The 22,892-nt window shown below is 37.4% G+C and overlaps 1 long non-coding RNA gene across 1 annotated transcript in view; it reads right to left on the bottom strand.

Moving 5' to 3' along the window:
- Positions 1-498: 498 nt before the first annotated feature.
- The window catches only part of LOC139604220 (uncharacterized), a 93,808-nt gene continuing 71,414 nt past the window's right edge, over positions 499-22,892 (bottom strand). The window contains exons 9-11 of the long non-coding RNA XR_011683916.1: positions 16,820-16,898; positions 1,243-2,047; positions 499-772 (exon numbers count right to left, since the gene is read on the bottom strand). This is a non-coding gene — a long non-coding RNA (uncharacterized lncRNA). The remainder of the gene's footprint in view (positions 773-1,242; positions 2,048-16,819; positions 16,899-22,892) is intronic.

Below are 22,892 nucleotides of genomic sequence, written 5' to 3'. Positions count from 1 at the left end.
GCCCTCTGAAGAGCAGAGCTTTAGCTTGAATTCTCTGTTTTAAATTTTAGTATTTTTTATCAAAACAAAACAGTCTTCATTTTCATTCCATTTGTTTCTCTGATATTGGAAAGATTTACATTTACCTTTCCCATGCTGAAGGTCACAAAATGATGGATTAAGCATTAAAATAACCGGAAAGCATAGCTGAATAACAGAAAACATATTGAAATAATGGATCTTTCTTTGTGTTGATTTTGAAGATGAACATTTTATATTCATGATGAGTATTTCTTAAAAAGTAAATTCAAAGTCACATCATTACACACAAAGGGGAACATTTAAATGAAATTTGTGGTAACTTGGCTGATGTACTAGATACTTATAATTCCAGGCAAAATCAATTCTTAAATGTAAATTTAATGTGATTACTAATCCTATTCTCATCACTGCAGTGGTTTTAATCCAGAACACACACAGACTGTGAACAAAGGGGGTAGGAGGAAATGCAGTGGATACAAGGGTATCAGCCAGAGCACAGCACCTGATTCCAGCCACACGGGGATGTCACCTGAGGCTGCGTGGCTCCAACTCCACACTCAAAGTCAAGCAGAGGAGCAGAGGTATATATTTGGCCTTACCCACCTACAGGAGAAACTACTGATCTGCCAAATTGCCCAATTCCATTTTGTAATTTCACTTTCTGTCCAGTGTTGGAACTGCTTCCAGAGGCAGAGCCCTCTGCAGGATCTTTGCTTTCTGTATGTCTCTTCAAATTTTTAGATTGCTCACTCTGAATGTAATAATAAAAAAATCTAAAAAAAGAAAAAAAAGAAATATCATCAAACATACATATTTCATGTGTATTTCCAAGTCAAGTTGTAAACAAGCCTTGTTCTCTTGGTCAAATTCAGTTTGAGCACGATCAATCAGTAAGGTAGAAGAAATGAATCATGTTTAGAGCGAAGGCAATAGGAAATTGCCCAATTTCATTTTGGGTCATTATCAAAAAGGCTCTGATTTTTTCAGAAGATTGGCAATCAGTAAACCATCAGATTTTCAGTATGTGAAGTTAGGCACATCTCTTTGTAACATGAATTTAAAGTCTTACTTGCCCTTTCCTATGCACACTGTTTTAACTGCACCTTTCCTGCTCTGCTGGGTCAAATCAACTCACCCTTGTGGCACTTGTAAGAATGAGGACACAAGTGTGATGCAAAGAGGGACTTGAGCATGACAGATACATCTGAATCTCACAAATACCTCATCCATGGCACATGCCATCATCAGACAGCAGCCCCTCAGCAAGAAATCTGTGCCCAGCAAGTCATGGTGACCACCTGCTGCTGTTGGTGCATTCACCTCAACCATCTGCCTCACCAAAACACTGTTGGACAATGGGAGACACGGGAAGGGAGCAGGAAAGGGGGACATAGTGACAACAGTTAGCAAAGCATTCTTCACTGTTCCTAAAATATCTCAGAGATGGAGGGATAGGACAGCACAGGAAGCAACCTAAGGTGGGGTTTGACCCTCAGGGGAGCCAGCAGTGCTGATGCAGCACAGCAGCTGATGCAGCTCTGTGCATACAGGGAAGCAAATAAGATTCAGTTGTGGCAGCAAAGGTGGAAGAGGAAAATTCTTGAAGCTCCACGAATAGGGGCTGAAGGCTTTGTGTTTGAGAAATATCTTATAAACAAGTTTTCTAATGCATAGAAAAACGTGATTCTGAATTCCTTTACAGGCAAAGTATGTGTGAGAAGACATTCAGGCTTGAGCAGTCCCTCCACCACAGATTTTTAATTGTGTCACTCTGGTGTCTCAGGTTACCAAAATTATACTGCGTGCCTATGCAACTCAGTATGCCTTCAGTGCTGTTTAAAAATCCCCACACATACCTATCCATGATACATCCTCCCAATAAGCAAATAACCCTTAAAAAGCACCGTGTTTTCCTGGCTTTTCCCTCTAGTGATTTTTTCCTTTCTTAGTGATAATGCCATTGCACAGCTGGAGCCCATTAAATTTAACAGCAACACAGCCACTTGCAGACACCTTAGAAGTCCTCCTGCAATAAACAAACAACAAACAAAAAAAATTTAAAAGACATAAAAGCACTTCCACATAATGAGATTATAATGGGAAAAGATGAATAAACTCACTTATTTTTGTTCTTCTGGAATTAGCCAAGCATTGTTCATTCACAAATATTTGAATGTGATGTGATCCATCCACTCCCTTGTGCAGAAAATCTGTTTAAATTCCCTCTAACATCTAATTTTTGAGAGATACAAGGCATCCTATGAGCGCTTTGTTCCAATCATTTGAATTAAAACAGTGTGGGCAACTTTTAAGCACCTAGCCATCCTAATTAAATATTGGGACTATTGGGCTATCATATGTCCAAATTCATTATTTGCTCTTTAGGACTGAATGACAAATCCCAAGAGAAGAGACCTTTTTCTTATTTAATGTTCACAAATCAATAAGTTAATTCACACAATTTTTTAAAAAAAATCTGCTAATGGTAGTATTGTAGGCAAAATATCACTTTTATAATTTCTTTTGATAAGAAAGATTTCAGTCAAGGAAAGTTTTATAAATAATTGATATTTTATAAATAATTGATCATTTTTAGCATTACTACAAATGTAGTTTGTAAATTCTTCAAAGTTTACTCCAGTGGAATCCTGATCTAGAAGAAGTTTGGAGGTAGAACATCTTTTGGAAAGAGACATGTCAAAAAGTTCCAAAATTCTATAAATTGTTGTTTTTTCAAATCACAGAAAGAAATAAGAAAATTGTTTGATGCAGGCTTTTTAAACACAGACTATTCAAAAGCAGATAGACAGGAGACAACTAAAGAAAACAAATCTCTTTCAATCATTTCTTTTAAAAGTAGGATTGTTTTCTGCTTTAGCAACTTTTCAGAGGCATGTTGAAAGACTAAATCTCTACATAACTTTCCATAAATCTCTTTGAATTTCACCCCTTCTGCCCATCTTCTGTCTGGTTTGGCTGGAGACAGCTCAATTCAACAGCATGTAATTATGATACAATTATTTGCCATTCTCCCTTCCAGTTTTTCTCGCTGTCTCCAGTGAAATCTGCAATATGTTCCTGCAAGAACACCTTCATCTGCTTTCAGGAAAGCATTGGCCTGAGACTCTTGCTGTCAGCCCTTGTATACTCCAAAATAGAAACACAAAACATCTGCAAAGTTGTGAAGGCAAATCCAACATCTCTGCTGTTCATCCCACACAGTTCCTTCTCTCTTTCACTCTCTGCTGGTCATAGGCTATCGAGAAACTGCTCAAAATTAGGGAGCTTCAAATCTGAAAATTGTTGAAAGAGTTGATCTGGCTCTATGAACACCACTTATTATGATAAATGCTTAACAGAGGATGGTCACAATTTTGAAAATGCAACTGAGTCATAATACACAATAATTCTGTAAAAACACCCTTTACATTGCAAAGATAGAGCTGATTCTGACCAGGCATACAGAGAAATAGTGGATAAACAGTTTATTTAATTTTCCACTGTTTTCTCCCTGTTGGAGTCAAGAGGTTTATAGCATTTCTGGTGTTATTTGCCAAAGACACAAAAGATCCATCAGAATGCCCTCAACACAGACTCCCCTAAACAGCCTCGATTCTCAGAGTCAGCTTAGGTCAAGAGGAGAGAAGGCCAAAGATCAGGAGACAGATAGAGCTGAATGAGGAATTCTCTTCAGTGTCACTGTGGCTGGGCTTAAATTCTTCTGCTTCTAGCATTGTTCTTCTAATAAAGACACACAATTTTCATTTACATGAACATGTTCATAATATTTAAAGTGCAGAGTACTTCTGAAAAAATGTCAGAAAGCATGAAGGCTCAATTTAATGGTCTTATGCTATTAGATACAGTAATCACTAAAGGAAAAGGGGACAGGAGATTAGAGTGTTTAGTTCATTAATCATATCAAATTTGCTTTGGTTTTTTCGCCTTTGCATTTAATATAGACACAGAATCTCGACTGATATTTTAAAACTGCTTTTACATTAAAGTGTCACTAACAACTCTGAAACAGCAGTCCTGATGCAGATAGAAGCAAAAAAAATATGTTTCAAGTGCAATTCCCAGAGGCACCACATTTTTTACAGATTGTAGCAAAATCATCTTGCAAATAATATTTTCAATTCCGTCATTTTCAATAAGCCTATGATTTTCCCATTTCTGTTATTTGGATTATTCAATCTGCCATTATTATAGTAATTTGGCCTTTGCATAAGCTTCCACGTGGCTCAAAAAATGTTTTTGCCATCTCTGTGGGGACCAGTGATTTTGATTTCATATGCTAGGTAAATCATGGGTTTTCCCAGCTGATCCTCATGAAAAAAGGAAAAACTGTAAAATTTTTATCAGTAAGATTAAAAAATAATCAATTCTCCTTTAAAAAAGAGAACATCGATAAAAGGGAAAAAGAGGTGAAATTAAAGTAACTAAATATTTTTTTCAAATTATGGGCAGCAGTAAATTGGGGAATGGAGAGAGCATTATAAAGGAGTAGGAGAAGAAATTTTTCAGAATTTAACATACAGAATTTTTCTTCATCAGTTATTTATTATATAAATACACTACTCCTGATTTCCTTTTCCAACCAAAGAGCAGTTTGTTGTCTGGAGAAACGTGTTCTTCAAGGAAAAAAATCACAAAAGCCTCCATTACTAGAAAAAAGAAAAAAAAAATTAATACTAATAATGATGTAAGTTTGTAGCAGAAACCCATAACTAGTTCTACAGCTGATTAAACAACTCATTGATTAGATGTTTCTGCTGCATGTTGCTTCATTTAAAATCCTGAAAGGTAATCCATTCTTGTGCTTCTTTCAAAGCTGAAATCATTTATCCCTCCAGACATTGCATATATTCTGCTTGGATATTTTAAAGTTCATCTGAACAGCAATTAAATTCTGAGGAATATCATATTTTATTTCAAGGTCCAAAAATCTGTAAATATTTCTAGACCTGAAAGAGAGTCTCTAAAAGAGTAAGAAACAAAATAAAATTCAGTCAGTTAAATTAAAATTCGAGCTATAAATTCAAGCATCAGTTTAGAAAACACTGTGAGGTATGGACCCAATGCCAATCCTAACCCCTAACCCCTAACCATAAGACCTAATATGCAACTGCAACCTTAACTTTTATTAGGTGCTTTTTTAGAGGAATTGTGCAATTTCTGGCATATCCTTCTTAAAAACAAGCATACTGGCTCTGATAAAGCAAGAGGAGCTTACACTCACAGAGCTCTGTTTTGGCAGTGACAGGAGATCCAACTCTTCTGTCTCTCCAGATTCTTCCCACCAACACTCACAGAGCTCTCTTCAGTTATGAAGGAACATTAGGATTTTTCTTACCTTAGCTCTGTTAAGAGTAGGAACAGCAAGACTCCAGTCTTAAAGAACTACTGTCCAATGACTTCTACTGACAAACTTAAAACCAAATTATAAAAACCCTGATAATTGATTGAATATGCTTACAACCAAATGTCGCAATGCGACACGAAATGAACGACACTGACACGCTGAGATGTCCAAGGCAAAAATGGTACATTTATTTCTGGACCTCAATATTTATAGAATTCCAAAAGTGACCATGCATTGGAGGATGAAATTGCCACCTCTCTAACCACACTGGTCAAACCAACAGTCCATCAATTCTCTCCTCCTCCAGAAAAGAATGCAAAACAATCATTATTTACATGAAAAGTGCATGAGAAACTCCATTACAAAAATGTAAACATCGGAAGTCTTAGAAGAACATTAGAAGAACAGGGAGACAACCAAAGAATTACCTAATTTCAATTTTACTGACTGCTGATCATGCTTCTCCTTACAGTGCATGATGTTATTTGATATTAATGACAAACACACTTATTAGTCCAAAACAACTTTTTGCCAAGTGCAAGATGCTAACTCAGAAAGGATTTAACAAATGCAAGAAGAGAAACCATAAATGTCACAGTAATAATAATTTTAAAAAATCATTTAAAATATGAATTAGCAATTCCATTACTGTGGAGGTTTTTTTTTTTCCTGTTGTTTAAAAGTAAAATCAAGTGGTAAACTGCAAGGGATCTGCTAAACATACACTTTACCACAAGTGTAGCTGCAGGTGATTTGGGACTGGGATTGATGCTTCTGTGTCTCACCCTCCCCTGTCACCCAGACAGTGATGAAAGACAGCAGGGCCAGGGAAGACATGGGAGCAGGGAGAAACTAAGCATGAAAAGGTGTCACACTAAATGTGACATTCAGAGAGGCCAAGTCTATACAACCTGATGGGGTGATACTTGATATCTCAGTCACCCATATTGGACACTGTGAGGAGCTGCTGCAGCCCCTCTGGAGCCCGCGTGGCCACAGCTTTCCTCTGTGTAAAAAAAAAAAAAAGGAGGTAAAAAGTGAAATTATGCTTTTCACCAGCTTTCAGCCTGATGAACCTGATGCTTGTTTTTAGCTGGGACGTGCTGGGTGCTGGGCAATGTACCACCAAAGAGCAGTGGGACTGGGATCTATCCCATATCAGCTAGAGACCACATAAGGAGTTTTCCAGTGTCACCTTGCCATCTGACAGGCTGTTTTATCCTGAGTTCTCAAGGCAGCAATAAAATTCTGCAAACGGACCCTCCTTCAATATGAGATGCACTGTGGTAAAGTTCCTGACCTATAGTCCCATAAGAAGAGAACACAACAGATAGGATGATGTGCTCTAAAACCTTTTTAGCAAAAGCATGGAAATTCAAGCATTATTTTGGCAAAGTATTCTTGCGCTTCCTAATTATGACATAATTTTTTTTTCACTTAGATCTTGCATGGGAAGCATATAAAGTTGCCATGATAGGCTACAATTTATCATGATTGTTAAAAATGAGATATTCAGATTGTGTTAGGTCATTAATCATGGTCAGTAGTACAACAAATAGATAGAGTGTAATGCATCTTGAGAATCTATGAAGAATAATTAATTTGAATTGCCAGAAAAGTCGTGCAGATGAACAATTAAATAGAAAAGCAAAACATTAACAGATAAATACCATAAACCCCATGAAATATAATTCTGAAATATTGATTGATGACAGTGTTCCCTTGACTTTGCCCAGAACATTTACAGATATATTGCTGAAAACTCTCCTAATGGAAGATGTCAGCTAGAAGTAAAGGGAAGTGAGCATCAGCCAAGTTGCAGGTATGAATAAGTGGTGCTTTGCAGCAGCAGCTATACCCCCATGAAAAAGTAGATGAAAAAATGGCCAGCATTTACAATGAGAGAGAAAAAAAAGTTATCACCCCTCCAAGAATTGGGGCCAGATGTCCAAATCTAGCACAGTGGTTTTATTTCAGAAGAGAGTGTTGTAAAAAGTGTTAATCAGGTGGTTTTATGCAGTTTAGGTTGTTCTATTGACTGTTTTATGGACTGATGTTATTAGTATGAACTCGCTACACTGTAAATAAAGACAGCCTGATAAAGATCAATACCAAAGGAATAGCTGTCAATACAGGGGTAAATTATTAAAGGAAGTAGGAGGGTAGTGTGAGTTTCATTTTCTATATAGCATGCTATAAATATTGGCTTTACAGGGAAAAAAATAGAGGCAAACATTGTATTCAGGAATCAATAGAATTCCACATATTGCCAGAACTCATCCTTCGAAAAGTGTGGAGTTCATGGAGAGAAATATCCTGAAAGAACATATAAAACATACAGGGAAAGATCACCATAAATGCACAAACAACAGGCAGAGGGAAAATATTCTAAGTCAGTTTTGTACAGCACAACTGTACAAAACTGAACTCCAACAAATATTTAAAGGAATACAAATTAAGTAGTGACTTAAACTTGAGTACCTGCAAACACAAGTTGGGGTAAGATTCAGGTACCCCAAATTCTCACTGGATATGAGAGCAAGAAAAACCACTCAGCACCCAGGCAATGCTTTTTTGCCCTCATTTCTCTTTAAAAAATGCTTTGGATTGAACTGATTAAGCTGGTTGATTGTGAGAATCTTTTGGACCAGAATAAAGTGCCACTTCATAGCCCAGACCAGAGGGAGTAAGTATACAAAATTCATGTTGAGAAAAGGTGGAGCTAGAAGGGATGTGTGCCAGGACCCAGCCCAGGCAGCCAGTCCTTCTGGGACAATGTCTTTCTAAGGTCCCAGAGGCTGGGCAGGAATCTCAAAAGGGTCCTTTCCACTAATGGATGGGTAACGAGTTTTTCAACACTTCAGTGCCATTTCAGTTCAGTTCTTTTAGTCCTCCTCTATCCTTTAACTGCACACAGAAGTGCTGATACTAAAACCCTGGAAACACACGTTTGAAATGCCAGAACCTTTGACCACAAGCAGTAAAAATAAATATGAACCAAGTCTGTTTTAAAACAAAAAGCAAAACAGTGAGCTTGACTGCACCATCCATTCAAAATATCAGAGAGGGCAAATAGTGAATGGACATGTTTTTAGATGTTCTCATTCCACAAGATCAAAGAACTTCACAAATTAAGAGGTTCAACAATATTATAGCTTTAGGATTGAAATGGGATTTTTTAGAAACAGAAGGGTCAAAAGTGACTATCTTTTACAGCAGAATAAATCCTAGCATTGCTTTGGATATGTAGAATGTTATAAAGGAAAGAGCAGCACCCTGCCCAGGTCTGAGTGGCTTACCCTAATGCAGCAAGTTGTGGCCCTACAAAGATTAAAGTCTGTGCCATGGAGCTGATAGAAGTTGATATAAGTGCTGAATGAAACAACAAATCAGCAGACTGTAAAGCATTAAAGGTATAGCAGTGTCCTTAGAGAAATCCTTTGGTGAAAGTTTAAGGAAGCATGCCCAACTCTGCTATCTTCTGCTTGGACTTCAGGAAAACAGGGGATTTTAGGACTGGTTTGTGTGATTTACATCTTCTGGTCCTGGCTTATTTTTATTTTTTTTCCTTTTAACCTTGTGCTAATACTTCCCAAAGATATTCAAAGCAGATGATTTTACAGATGCTCCTGACAGAGCACAGTCCAACAAATAATATGGTTTACTGAAGCCACAAGCAGATACAGACATCTGTCATACACAGAACACTTCCTGCAACATTTCACCAATACTAAACATGAAATATTGATTTTCAGGAATATTCACCTATTCCCCTTCATATTTTGAAAGTGTCAGGATGCTAGCAGCTGTTAGGTATTACTTTAAATATAAGCTGTGTCCTTGAACTGACAGATTCATTTGATAAGAACTCTTATTTCACTACAATATTTTTGCTGTGAGTGCTATGAGAATAAAAGGTTGGTGAATGAACAACGAAAACTTCCAGCTGAACTAAACTATTATTTATAAGACATTCTGAGATATTGATCTGTCTGCCTTATAAGTAATTAATGCAGTTTAGTGCTGAACAAAAGGTACAGTTGTAAGAAAATGTGCTGTAGGGCAAAACTTGTAGAATAATTAAAAACTTAAAATTACTTCCTTTGACTTAACACCTTCACTTTATCTTTAAAACAATTTCACATGACTCAATAGTATAAAAACAAGAGATTTATAGATAAAATAGGGAACAGTGGTTATTTTGCATTAGAATTAGAAGTGTAATAATTTCTCTTTATAACCTGATCGATACTCTGCCTCTCTCCTTTTGACTTTCATATACAGCAGATCATTTAAAATAAGTAGACATAAAAGTAATAATGCAAAGACTGGTCCATTTAAATGTTCAAACACATCTGTGCTTAGAAAATGAGGACTTGGTTTTTATTCTCATGAAATACGAGATTTTTCTATAAGTATTTCATAGTCTGTTAAATGTCTCCCTTTTTATCCTACCAGCCATTCAAATTCTTGTGATGGATTTAAATGTATTTGTAATGTCATAATTGTGGACAGGAGGGATGGAGTGGTCAAAAAGATTGATGGGAGATTACCTTAGTAGGATTTACAGATTGTTTTATTTCAGGAAAAAATAAGTTAGAAGCCAAAGATCTGATAGAAATACATCTAATTTGTGGTTCAACCCTGCACTTGACATTAACTTGGTTTTACCAATTCCTTAATCCTTCTGGTTTTCCACTAAAAATATCTTTTAATTAAAAAAACTTTAAATGTGCCCCTTTGGCCATCTCTTAAATCAGCAATCCTCTTAGACTTCCCCTTAGCAGCCTAATCCCCTTAGTTCCTTAGAGAAAAATGCTGTCTGGGAGAGCTTGTGGCACAGTGCCCAGCAGAGCCAAGCTGCCTGCACAGACTCTTTGCCAAGTGGGCAGGAGCCTTCTGATCCTCCATCACCCAGGGCCAGCTCAGGGAATCTGAAGAGGGCCCATAATTGAGGAGCAGCACAAAGGGACAGGGAGTGTCAGAGCCCAGGATATTCCTCTGGCTGCCCTGGATGGCTCAAGACCCTGGCAAGGGGCTCAGAGACCTTGGCACGGAGTCAAAGACACCTGTGCCTTCGATTTTAACCCATGGAAACAATTACCAACTTGGTGTGAGGATTTACAAGCCACAGGGGTTTGAGTAGAATGATAGTGAATTTGTCACAGGGTAAAAAAGTAGAATTTTGGGGTTTTAGAATGGGGGTTCAAGAGGCGAGATGGAGGAATCTGGGTGTTTCCCGTCTCCTCCCCCTCTTCTTCTTCTTCTCCTGCTTCTTCTTCTCCTTCTCCTTCTTCTCCTCCTCCTGCTTCTTCTTCTTCTTCTCCTGCTTCTTCTTCTTCTCCTTCTCCTTCTTCTCCTTCTCCTTCTCATCCTCCTCCTCCTCCTCCTTCTCCTTCTCCTTCTCCTTCTCCTTCTCCTTCTCCTTCTCCTTCTCCTTCTCCTTCTCCTTCTCCTTCTCCTCCTCCTCCATCATCTTCTCCTGTGATGGTGGCACTTTTGCATTGGTTTAGAGTAGATACAGACTGTCTAACATAGGTGATAGGTATTGGAAAATTATTGTAAATAAAGTACATGTAGTTCTTAGTATGAAAAGATAACACCGCCCCAAGGGCGGTCAGTGTGTCACAAACCACCCTGCCAGACAGACCTCAGCAGGCTGGAGAAAGAATGCATTAGATAAAAGAAAATAAACAACCTTGAGAACCAGAGCCAAGGAATCCCAACTTCTTCAGTTGCAGAGCTGGGAAAAAAGACTCTATTACCTTGGGAACCATTTCAGCAACACAAAACCCAAGAAGGGAGATGTCTTTCTGTGGCTGGTCTGTGTGTAATACCACTGCTCTCTGCTCAGTGAAACCAATGGGAGATCTCCTGATGTAGTGGCATCTAGATCCCACCTAAGATGCTTCCAGAAGCCTGGGAAAAGTGAGATTGTGCCAGTTTTGCACTTCTTTTCTGTCTCTGTCAAGGTCAGGATTGAAGCTCTTGAGATGGTATCTCGAGTTTCAGCTTAGATGTTTATTATTTGTTATCTATATTACAAGTCATGAGCTCTATAACATGCAACTAACAAGCTACAAAATGGCTAACTATCTTCTCTACAAGGTCTTTTAAGGCTAAACTATCCAATTAAGAAATTACCTCTAAATTATTTTCACTTTTAACCCAATAACTAATCACTCAAAGTCCTCAATGTGGACTTTTCTATCCAATTACAAAACACCACCCAAATCCATGAAGAAGAAGGTGAAGAAGATAAAGAAGAACAACCAGCCACTGCCCTAAAACCTCCATCTTGCCCCATATATATTGCTATATTCTAAAACCTTAAACTCTAAGTTTTCCACCCTGTGATATTACACACTTCTAATCAAACTACACACCCATATCCCAGTGCTATCAATAAATTTTGGAAGCCTTCTCCATGGCCTCAGGTCAAATGCAGTGTTCTCTTGTGAGTCTGTGCCTTTCAGCACAGAAAGTTTAAAATTCTCAGCATCCAGGATTCCAACAAGATTGCTCCTTCTTTGTGCAGCACAAACAGTTCCTCTCCATCACCCAGCCTGGACCCTAGTGCAACTATTAAACATAATTATGAATCTCAGGCAGGGGAGAAGGATAGGTTGATGAATTTCTGGTGTATCAAACAATGAATCTTTTCTCTCAAGCACTGCCTTTTTAGAAACAATTATACCAGCCAGATCCTTCACACAGACCAGCCTATAAATCTGCAATAACTGAGTCTTTGGATTTTGAGTTTCATCACAAACTTTTAGTATCAATAGGATATAAAAACAGCCACACTGTTGTTCAAAAGAACTGAGACAAAAATTAATATCTATCAGATATGCAAGGAAAAACTGGATTTTCCTGAAAAGATTTTTTTTTCTGTCTTTGAAGAAAACACATCGGTACTTAACAGGGAGTGGGAAAAAAAGGCTTTATACTGTGCCAAATAATTGTTCTTTTGCAAAATTAAAAATCAAGATTACCAGCCAACCATATTTCTCAAACATGACATGTTCTCTACACCATATGCTCTGAAGAGAGATTCATTTAATTGTTTGGAACAAGGCCACATAGTTGTCAAATTCCAGAACACCACCCAAAGTCATGTAATAGGTTTCTTCAAGGTGTATGGCATTGCATTATGCTGTTTTCCATAGCTGAATTACATTCCTCTTACATCTCAGGCTAGTAATTACCTAATCTCAGGAATCAATGAGAGCCAGACCGGTGCTTCAGTGCTAAAGAAAATGACAACCCAGAATAAGGTCCTTAAATCATCCACATTAAATACTGAGAAGTATTAACAGGGTTCTTCACAATAGCCAGCTTGCTTGGACACCAAAGCCAGAGTAAAGGAAATAGTCTTTCAAAATAGTAACTATATTGTGTGTTGCAGAACATAAATAATTTCCTTGAGAAGCAGCAATCCACATCAAAGCAGGGTGCCTAATACCCAAAACTGGACAACCACATATGAGCAAATCACCAGCCCAACAGAGCAAAAATGTCTTTGCACTCTCAGAAGCATTCTGACCTGACCTAGCTGCTCCCAGGTATCACATACATTTAGGACACACCAGCAGGCCTCTAAACACTGGCCAAGGATCAGCTTGAAGGAGCTTCAGCTTTTAAATATGGACAGGCCAAGCACAGTTAATGGGACAAAATACAAGATAGTGGCTGTCGCCAGCCGGGAGTCTATCCACAAATCACGAATGGGACGGGGCTGCTGTGGAACGTGCCTTGAGCTGTTTGATTTTCCAGCATCACTCTCATTACATGGTTATGACAATGGGAAGATGCCAGCAGCTCACATCCCAGGCAGCAGAACAAGAACTTAATGTTACAACTCACTTTAAAAGGTTTTTGACCAATCACACCAAGCAAAAGCACATTGACAGTAGTTCTATCCAACCACTATAAGCACAGGTACCTTTGGTTAAACAATGCTTGCTTATTTCAAATACAATACCTGCTTGTAAGCCTGAAACACAATGCACAGAGCTCCATTATTAAGCTTCAAACTTCCTAATATCTCCCTAATATCTTCCTAATATCTTCCTAATAGCTAGATAAACTTTTCTGCAGTTTAGGGAGTTACTCTAGACAAGAGTTAACACACACCATTGTTCTATTTGTCCTTGCTTTTCTACTTTTTACCTAATTTTTCTGCTGACCTATCTCATGGCTGCTGCTTAGCTCTAATCACAGTTCTGCTAATCACAGTTCGCTGAAGCCTGCCTTTTGCAGCTTTCCCAAAACCTTCTGATTTTATGGATTCCCACAAGTGGCCTCTGTGGAAATGCAGTTCACCTTTCACATGGCAATCTAGGGCTTGCCGTCAGGGTCATAGGTGCTAGGACACATTTATGAGGGGTGGAAAAGGGCCTGTGTTTACTTCACCCAGGCTGCTTGCTGAATAATGTGCAGTATCTACCTGAAACTAGAAGATTCCCAGTCTCTTTCAGGGGCTGGCTGCATTTTTTTTCTCTTTCCACAATAAAAGTGAAATAATTATAAATTATATTCAATCTTCAACAAAATGTACAATCATCCCTTTGTCTTGTTCCCTTAAATAATAACATAATTTGAATGCAAGGATACAGTTTAAAAGCCTTGTAGCAATTCCTAGCAGTTGTGCTGTCTTTATCAAGGAAAATTCTCAACTATGTTTTGTTTTGACCTAGGCTGAAGTGAGATATATTTCAGTTCTAAACTTCTCTTTATGTATTCAGGGACATTTCTGTACTTTTGAAATTTAGCAATATATGTACTAAGTTAATTTATTTTAGCTTTTATTTGCTAGCACTAGAAGCTAATGAAAAAGTTCTCAAAAGGAACCATGAGTCTTTCTAAATATGTGCTTCTGCAAATCAACACTCTGATATTTACTGATATGTTTCTGAAAGAAAAGCTCAGGATTTAACTGTGTACCTTACATAATTGCTGCATCATTCTGCTCCTTTTATCAAATCTCTATTTGTGTTGTAAAAAGTTTACACATAAACACATCAGAGGATATATTTTCTCTGCCTAAATGACCATCTGTGAATTACGGACCAGTACCATTCTTCTCTTCTCTGCTCATTGTGTGGAAGCTTTTAAAACCATTATAAATCATTAAAAGCTAATGGCTCCCATCTAGCTTTTTTACCTCCAACACAGCTCTTAAAAAAGGAAATTACATTATACTTTCTACTTATGATTGTCAGTTGAGACACATTCATCTCTCTTTGTACCTTGTATGTACTTCCAATAATTGCAATATCCACCTTTCACCACATTCAGTATTTCTAGGTTTAAGACATACATATTTGTATTTAAAAAGACATGATTTTGAATGCTCATGACATTACCAAAATTGACTTCTTCACTGTACTCATTATATCTCAAACTTGAGCATTCTCAGAAGGCAAGTTTCACTTGCAGCAACTGCAGGTCATTGTTTCACAGCTACTTAATTGGCTCTTAATAAGTGTAGAAAAAGGGAGTGGTGAGGACTAGGTTAGGGTAGAGAGACAGGTATGTACTGTAACAGAGAAACTTAGCATTAAACAGCACTGAAAAGTTAGCATTCCTTTACTATCATAGAAGACAGTCCCTCTGCTCTCGACTCCTTGCCAACACTGTACATAAAGTCAGAGATTGATGCCAGGTAAATTGCAGGTTTTCTAAGGGTCAGCATCCCATTGTACGTTTTCAGAATTTCAAAAGGCTTCCAAAGTGTAGCTTTTCCTAGAGATGTTGGTGCTCTCAAGTACACAGACATAAAAAATACTAGAGTATATGTACTTCTGTATATATACAGGAAACTTAGAAATGAAAGTGTCAATTACACTGCTCATTTGCATTTGTATTCACATTTATACATATTCAACAGCATAATCAACCCTAACACATTATTTTTCACTATATTAAGTTACTCTCTTCTGTGCTACAGCAATATAGAATTTTGTTCTCTGTCCAAAACCCCATGTTTTTTATAGGCAATTCTTTGGGAAATTCCACATCAAACATATCATTTGTGCTAATTCCTTTACAGTGACAATGTGGAGAAAGAGGAAGCTGGAAGACAGATGTGCATCTTCAGCTGCCTATCAGCACAACCATATTTCTCTTTGGCATCACTAGTACTTTGATCACATGTAGGGATTTGTTCAGGCTCAGACCTGAAGAGAGAGAAAAACATTTTTGGCAGATTTAGTGTCCCTCCTCAGTGAGTAGACAGTTATTATATATCACTGGCTGGAGGACCCATGGTAGTTATATTCTTGCTCTGGCCTAGATAAAGTTAACTGTATTTGCATCAGAATGATCTGAATGAACACTTCTGTATTATCAGAGGTTAAGAGATTTAAATTTCATGAGCTCCATAAACTGCAGAGGTTTTGGATGTTGCACAGTCAAAACTCTTTCCCTCCTCTCTCACTGTCCCAGAATTGCTTTTATTGAAACATTATTTTTAGGACAAAAAACCATTATAAATATAAACACATTTATCACATATGTCTTAAATATGTTTTCTAAAGGAACTGAAATACCATGGAGGTAATGTGTTAATGTGTAGCTCTTTCTGCAGGGGTCTCTGCTAGGGGTTTCTCACATGCAATTAAAATCTTCCACTTTAGGCTCTTTGAGCTGGAAAACACATTATCTAATGCATAAACAGTGTCTGGGACTGTGAATAGTACCAAAAACTGATAAAAATACATAGTAAATAGAAATAGGCCCACTTTGTGCAAGAAGAATTTCAATTCCTTTTGTTTAAGGCTAGACTTAACAGGTATGTTCACAGCAGCACCTTGTAGAAGACAGGAGACTCTTAATTCCTTTTCTATGTCCCAAGTCTCCAGAAAACACAAATGCTGATAATTTGGGCAACTGGAATGATTCAAGGATTAGAAGGTATTACAGAGGAAGAACAAGGAAGGGAACTTAATTTACACATCTAAGGTTAAAAAGCGATTAAGGGGATATAAAACTATATAAAATATCTTCAAGGAGCCAAGGAAATAATATCAAGGCAGGAAAAAAATGTGGAGGCTACCCAAGAAAGTTTAATAAATATACAATCCCAAAACCATCATGTTTTGGGTAGAGAGCAGACAACAATGGCTAAATAAGATAGACAAATGCAATACTCAAGTAGAGAAGACAACACAGGTGGCTGCACCAAAACCATATGAAAAGAGAACAGTGTAAAAAGATTGCTTGCAACTCCCCAATAAAAATAAAATTGATATTAATACTGAGGTTTTATTCTGTTAAGATGTATAAGATCAGGACCTTCTGGACCTAAGAATGTCTTTCTGGCTTGTTGAGGGATTGCTTTTCTTTAGGTGAGATATGCAGAAGCCAGAAGTGCCAATTGTTACTTTTAATAATATTTTTCAATATCTCAAAGTTCATGTATGTGAATACCTGGCAGACTCTTGCTGTTTCATCTTTCTGAGTACAAGGTGGGGAAAACTGTCCAAGCACTTTAGAAGGAGATAAAAACCTGAAATAAAAGAAGAAATGTGAAATCGAAATAATTTCTCATTCAATTTCTCTGATTATTGAGCACATTAGAAGAAGGTATTTTGTGGAAGATGCTCTGTAGGAATGTGGTAGGAAGCTGGCTGCAGCACAACTGAGTACAGAGACGACATGAAACATAGAAAACTTAAAAAGACAGATTTTTTTTTCATTAAAAACTGGGTCATATATGAAATCACAGTTATTCTCATTCTTTCTGTTATGTACTGAGACTCTATGTAAACTCTCTGAAGCCCATTTTCTTTAATCTGAAAACTTCTAACCCACTTAAAAAAAATTAAGGACCTGTATTATATTGATCTTTCCGTTTCGTTCCGTGTTTTTAATAATACATCACAGAAGTGGCAAGGCTTTTATGATATGTTGGTGTCATACATCATAACTAGCACCACTGCTCCAGTGATGTATTATCCACACAGTGTCAGGAACCAGAAAGATAAATGCTGGTCTGTGGATGGCAGTGCACCCCTCTTGTGAAATAGTGATAAAGACAGATTAATTTATATGCATGCTACAATCCAGAAATAAACAAAATTTCTATCTGATACAGGCTGCATGCTACTTTTGGCAGGATTTATATACATTTTTACAAAAGAAGAAGCTGGAAAGCCATATATTTGCTTTTGAGTTAAACATTCTGCAAATATACCTTGATTTTTTGATTGAAAGGAGCTCCAGCAAGAGGGTAAACACTGAGCACCCTTCCCTCATGGACAGGGGTAGCTGAAGGATGGATCATTCCACATGGTTTTCCATGTCTCAGCCTATTTTCAAGAATCAATCCCTTATGCTTACATGTTTTCAGGATCATCACATCCATGATAGCCACTGAAGTCCCTCTCTGCCAGCTTTTTTACACATTGTACTGGTGCCATAGATAATTTCTGTACAATGTGTTACACTCTTTTTCTTTGATTTTCTTTCTCTCTCAGAGGAAGAGCAGAGCTGTGTTGTTGTCTCCTTCACATCACAACAGCCAAAGGACATTATTTGCCTATACACATGTTTTGTTTCAGCTGCCTGACACTTTGCTGGGCTCCCTCAGAGTCCTGCACAGAAGGGCATTTTGCAAAAGACCTCCTCACTCAGGAATATTCACCGAGCACTCTACTTTTTGTGAGCTAATTTTTATTCCCAGCCTTGGTAACCATGAATTTGGGAGGTGCACTGTTCAGAGCAGCCATGACTCACACTGGGATAACACAAAGACCCCTAAATCCTATTTGACCACCCCACCAGTGCCTACTGTGGACCCCCCTGCACAAAACCACTCCTTGAGAGATGCTTTGAGCCACTACTGTCATTTTATCTGATCCTTCCTTGTTTTGCAAAACAAACACAGGAATTGGGAAGGGAAGGATTCATCTTTATGAAATCTGAGACTTATTTTTCAGATAAAATAACTGGAAGATGTTTCTCTCTCTACTTATGTAAATGGAGTTGAAGAATTAAGCACGTGGTGCAGTAGATAATATTTAATTAGCTCAAAAAGCACGGTGGTTATTCCAGATTCTGTGGTCTATGAGCAAATCATATTAATTTGGGCAGGATGAATCAGCTCAGAACGAATGGACTTGACAGCGTGACCATCCTCTGAGCAGAACGAAACCCAAAGCTTTTCTGAGGCTTAAAACCTTTGTTAGCTTTTATTAATTAATCAATCAGGACTGGTCATGAAAATAACTCCAGAAAGATTTTAATTTTTCCTAATTATTCAAAACTTAGTCACTCCTGTAAGTAATGGTTATAGGACAAGAACATCAGCTCCTCTGAGATTTCAAGCCTGCTTTTCTGCATTTATGCCTGAGGATAATTTTATTCTCTTGGCTTCTAGCTTGTCTCCTTACCATGAAATCACGCTTAGGAAATGCAAAAGAGAATCAGCTATGTGAGGGGAAAAAAAAAAAAAGAGAGAAATGCCTGCACACAAACATATCCCTCAGCCAAGTCCTGACTACTGGAGTATTAACCTGCTGGAGTAAAATTAGTGGTAACAATTGATTTACCAATAACAACTGCTTGCAGTATCTAGTGCTAACAAGTTGGTCTGTCAAGTCTCTTGGCAACATTAAATCAGTCAGTCAGATGATAAGAGTGATAAGATGAGCCATATGATAATGGAATTTTCCAGATTTTCTACACTCACTGGGTTTTATCTTCCTTTGTAGCACAACCCCTTCCTTCCCACATGACTAAAACAAGTCCCCTTGCTACCTCACCATCTGGAAAAGGCTAAATACCCCCTTTTTTTGCCCAGAAATTAGGAAGTGGAGATGTGGTGGAATACTGTAGATCAATTAGACAGGTAACAATGGCAGCCTTTGGTGGCTGGACATGTCTGTTGTAGATTTAATAGAGTATGGCCTGGCAAAGCTGCCAGGTGCTTTGTATGAAACAATCAGCATGCACAAGTTGTAAGTTCTCATGCTTAATTACAGCAACTGTAGCATCAGCACAGGTTAAACACAGTGGCTTTCATTTTACAGTATTAATCAGAAGAAAATAATGAAACACATTACAGCAGGCTTTCAAATCCCTGTCTTTGTATTGTGGTTTCATCATTTTCTTCTCTGAAAAGGTTTCATTCAGCCTCTGCCTTTTATATCAAGCCCTGTGAATCATCTCAAGTAAAATACAAACATGGTAATTTGTTATAAAGCTGAGACTGGATGTACATCATCAGTTCTGCTGCAAAATTATGTTGTAAAAGCAGCCTATGATGTTGGTTGTATTTGTTATTTTTTCTTTCTCTTTATGCTTTTGTATATCTGTCCCCAGAAGATCATAAAATTATTCTAATTAGGGATGTCAACTTCTGCCTGAGAAGCTGAGGGGGTAATTACATCATTTATATGCAAAATGGGTAATTTTCTCCCTGCTCTTCACCATTCCCTTCTTTCCATTTATTCCCCCATATCTCCACTCTTCAGAGCTGAGCTATTTAATTTTATTCTACTCCATCTGGAATATCTATACCACTCTTCCATACAGTGTCAGACACAAAAGCAGGAGCTACCTTTAGAGTAAATCCTCACAGCTCTTTTTCTCCAGGTACTCCTGACTCTATTCAATATTCTTAGGGAGTTTAAGGTCTACCACAGAGACACTGACTTCTGCCCTATTGTACATCAGTAACATTTCACTAAAATAGAAAACATGCAGAAATGTGAAATCAATTCATTTTTCAAGTTGATGGGAAGAGGGGGAATTAGCTCCTAGTTAGAAACCAAAGATTCTGGTATCTAGGACAAGATACCTAGACTAATAAAATATTCACTAACAGTATTTGAGTGAAAACTGACTTTACCACAGCATCACCAAATTCAAACTGACTGTTTTCATACCCATAATCTTACAGGGCATCTTTAAAAGGTACAAAGAGAGGCCTAACTCATCAGAAATGTAATACAATATGGACCAAAAGAGGGTGACCCCTTGATACAAAGAATTTTGGTTTTTTTCAAAGAAGCAAGAGATGCACCTATAGTAGAAGAAGGATTAGCCATTGGTCTGGATACTTAGCTCAGTCTTCAACTTGGTTGGACCCTGGGGCATAACCACAAGTGGTGGAAGAAAAAGTGTAAACCCCCCAACATTAGACAGTAAATGGTGACATTCAGGACTGCATATGAATGTATAATAATTAAATAAATACATTATATAAAATCTATACTATTGACTTTGGCATATGGCCTCTTTTGCACCCTAATTCAGGCAGAGGCACCCCTTTTAATCATTGGTTCCTAGCAATCATTACCTCAGTCTTTATTTTCTTGACTTTTTATTTCAGTAAACTGTGAAAATAATTCACAATAAATATCTTTCACTTTAAGCTATTTTAAACTTTACTCAATCTGTTTTAATTTCTGCCTCATTAATTTTTGGCATATGTTTTAAAATTCATTGTCAGAAAGATATTGTACCCTAGGGGGTTATTATCCATTTTTTCCTATATTTTTCTAATGGTGACAGGCACTCACAAAATTTTCAGTGTGATTTTTGAATAGCTGATCAAACAATGATATTTAGAAGCAATAGATAAACAATAGACAAATTGTTCCTTAATAGCACTCAACTGCTATATTAATTTTCTATGTTTTGTTCAAGGTTGAATGCAGAGCTCGTAATAAAAATTTAGTATTCATAATTTAGACCATTTGGGTAGCTTGCTAATTTAACAGTAATTCACTAAGTTTTTCTTTAGGGAAGACATATTTGTAAATATTAGTAACTGCTTGATGCTTTCTACTCAGGCCTCATTGGAAAGATATAGGGATTTTATTTGAATCAATGAAAAAACTGCGATGCTAAGGAGATAATTCTGACTTAAACAGTGATGACTTCTGAATGCATATGCAGATTTTTACTTTATTGGTACTCACTGCTTTTTATTTTTCCACAAATGAAAAATAAAACAATTTATTTCATCACATTGGAAAACCCTTTAGCATTGGCTAAGGTATAGTTTAAAAATATATAGAGAATAAAACTTCCTTTATTCATACACACTCTAACTTAGGTGTCTCTATTTTGCTTTTAAGATTGGAAGGAAAATCATAGGTCAAGTATCCTTGAAAACCAGAAAAAGAGAGATTGTGTTCTGATACTTAAGTATCCAGAGCTTCAGGGTAGCAATTTGGGAGGCCTGTACAACCTAGATTAGTTGCCATAAAAACGTAAAGGCCCTTACAACACTTATTCCTGTTGGGTTTTGTAAGCTTACCTTTTCTTCTTTTCCCACTGTGCCTTATTTTCTTCCTCTATATCCAGAAAATTGAAGATATTTTAGGCCAGATTGACTGCAGCTGGCTGTGGTGGGTTGCAGGAGGAACTCTAGTGGCTCACTCAAAGCAGCTTTATGTTTTTGAAATGCCAACCAGCACACACTCAGAATATAGAGAGAATCTCTACACTGTACTCTTCTGAGCTTCAGTAGCACTTATGCTTGCACTGTGCTGAATTTCTGCAGGGTCTTTCTGATCATTAAGATGTTGGCTGGCATCTTGATTTCTGCTGGTCTTTACTGGCCAGTTTTATCTTATAATTCATGTTGAACAAGTATTCATTTATCCGTATAATTGCACAGGGATTATTTTTTGCGTTTTTACTCTATAAAAACCATCCTACATTTTGTGTTTAAAACAGTTCCACAAGTCTGTTCCCAGTATTGTTTGAAAGAGATAAAGAATATAGACTGGCTGAATTTCTAAAGATTAATTTATTGAGAGACATGAGCTTTGTTCTGGCAATAGCTAGAAGGGGAACACTTACAGAAGATGCTTCTTGCTAGTAGAAGAATTTAGCATAAGAGATTTGAGATTAGAGTTTTCCTATAATCTGTTCATTGTGAGGGGAAGAAATTCTCACAGAGTGAACCATCATCCGTTTTTAGGATGTGAGGGTGTGTACACATAGTTTCTACAATGACTCATTAAAAACTAATGGTTTTAGTGCATTGCAGGTGAGTAGACTACTACTCCTCTTTCAGGTGATGAGTGTGTGCCTGGCTGTTTCAAAGCCCAGGGGGACTGCAAGGACCACCAGTGCTGGGAGGCCTCCTTCTCCTTTTCACTTGGATTGATCCCAAAAAAGCTGCAGCTTTTCAGCAAAGCTCATGTCCCTCAGAGGCAGCAGAGTTGATACAGCAGGGATTTAGTAGTATATCTAATAATATGATATCTAATCTAGTTTGTTGCAGCTGATATGTTCTATTCTTTATCCATTTTAGTTAGAAAAGCCTCTCATCAAGCTCACATTTTAGAATCTTGCAGTGTTATTTTTTGTCTATATATAGCTCAGAATACAGTGACTATGACACTTTTGGTAAGTAAGGAAGACAAGATGTTACATTCTATTTGCAGCCATTTTTTGGGTTTAGTCCTGGTTTTCTAGAGTTATAAGAACTTTTCCTAATGTGATATAAAACAAGAGCATTACATCTGGTTTTTTCAGCCTT

This window comes from Agelaius tricolor, unplaced genomic scaffold (assembly GCF_023055355.1).
Source record: "Agelaius tricolor isolate 1412-34295 unplaced genomic scaffold, bAgeTri1.0.p SCAF_47, whole genome shotgun sequence".
In the NCBI taxonomy this organism is placed as follows: Eukaryota; Metazoa; Chordata; class Aves; order Passeriformes; family Icteridae; genus Agelaius; species Agelaius tricolor.
This window is presented reverse-complemented; position numbering and strand designations above follow the sequence as displayed.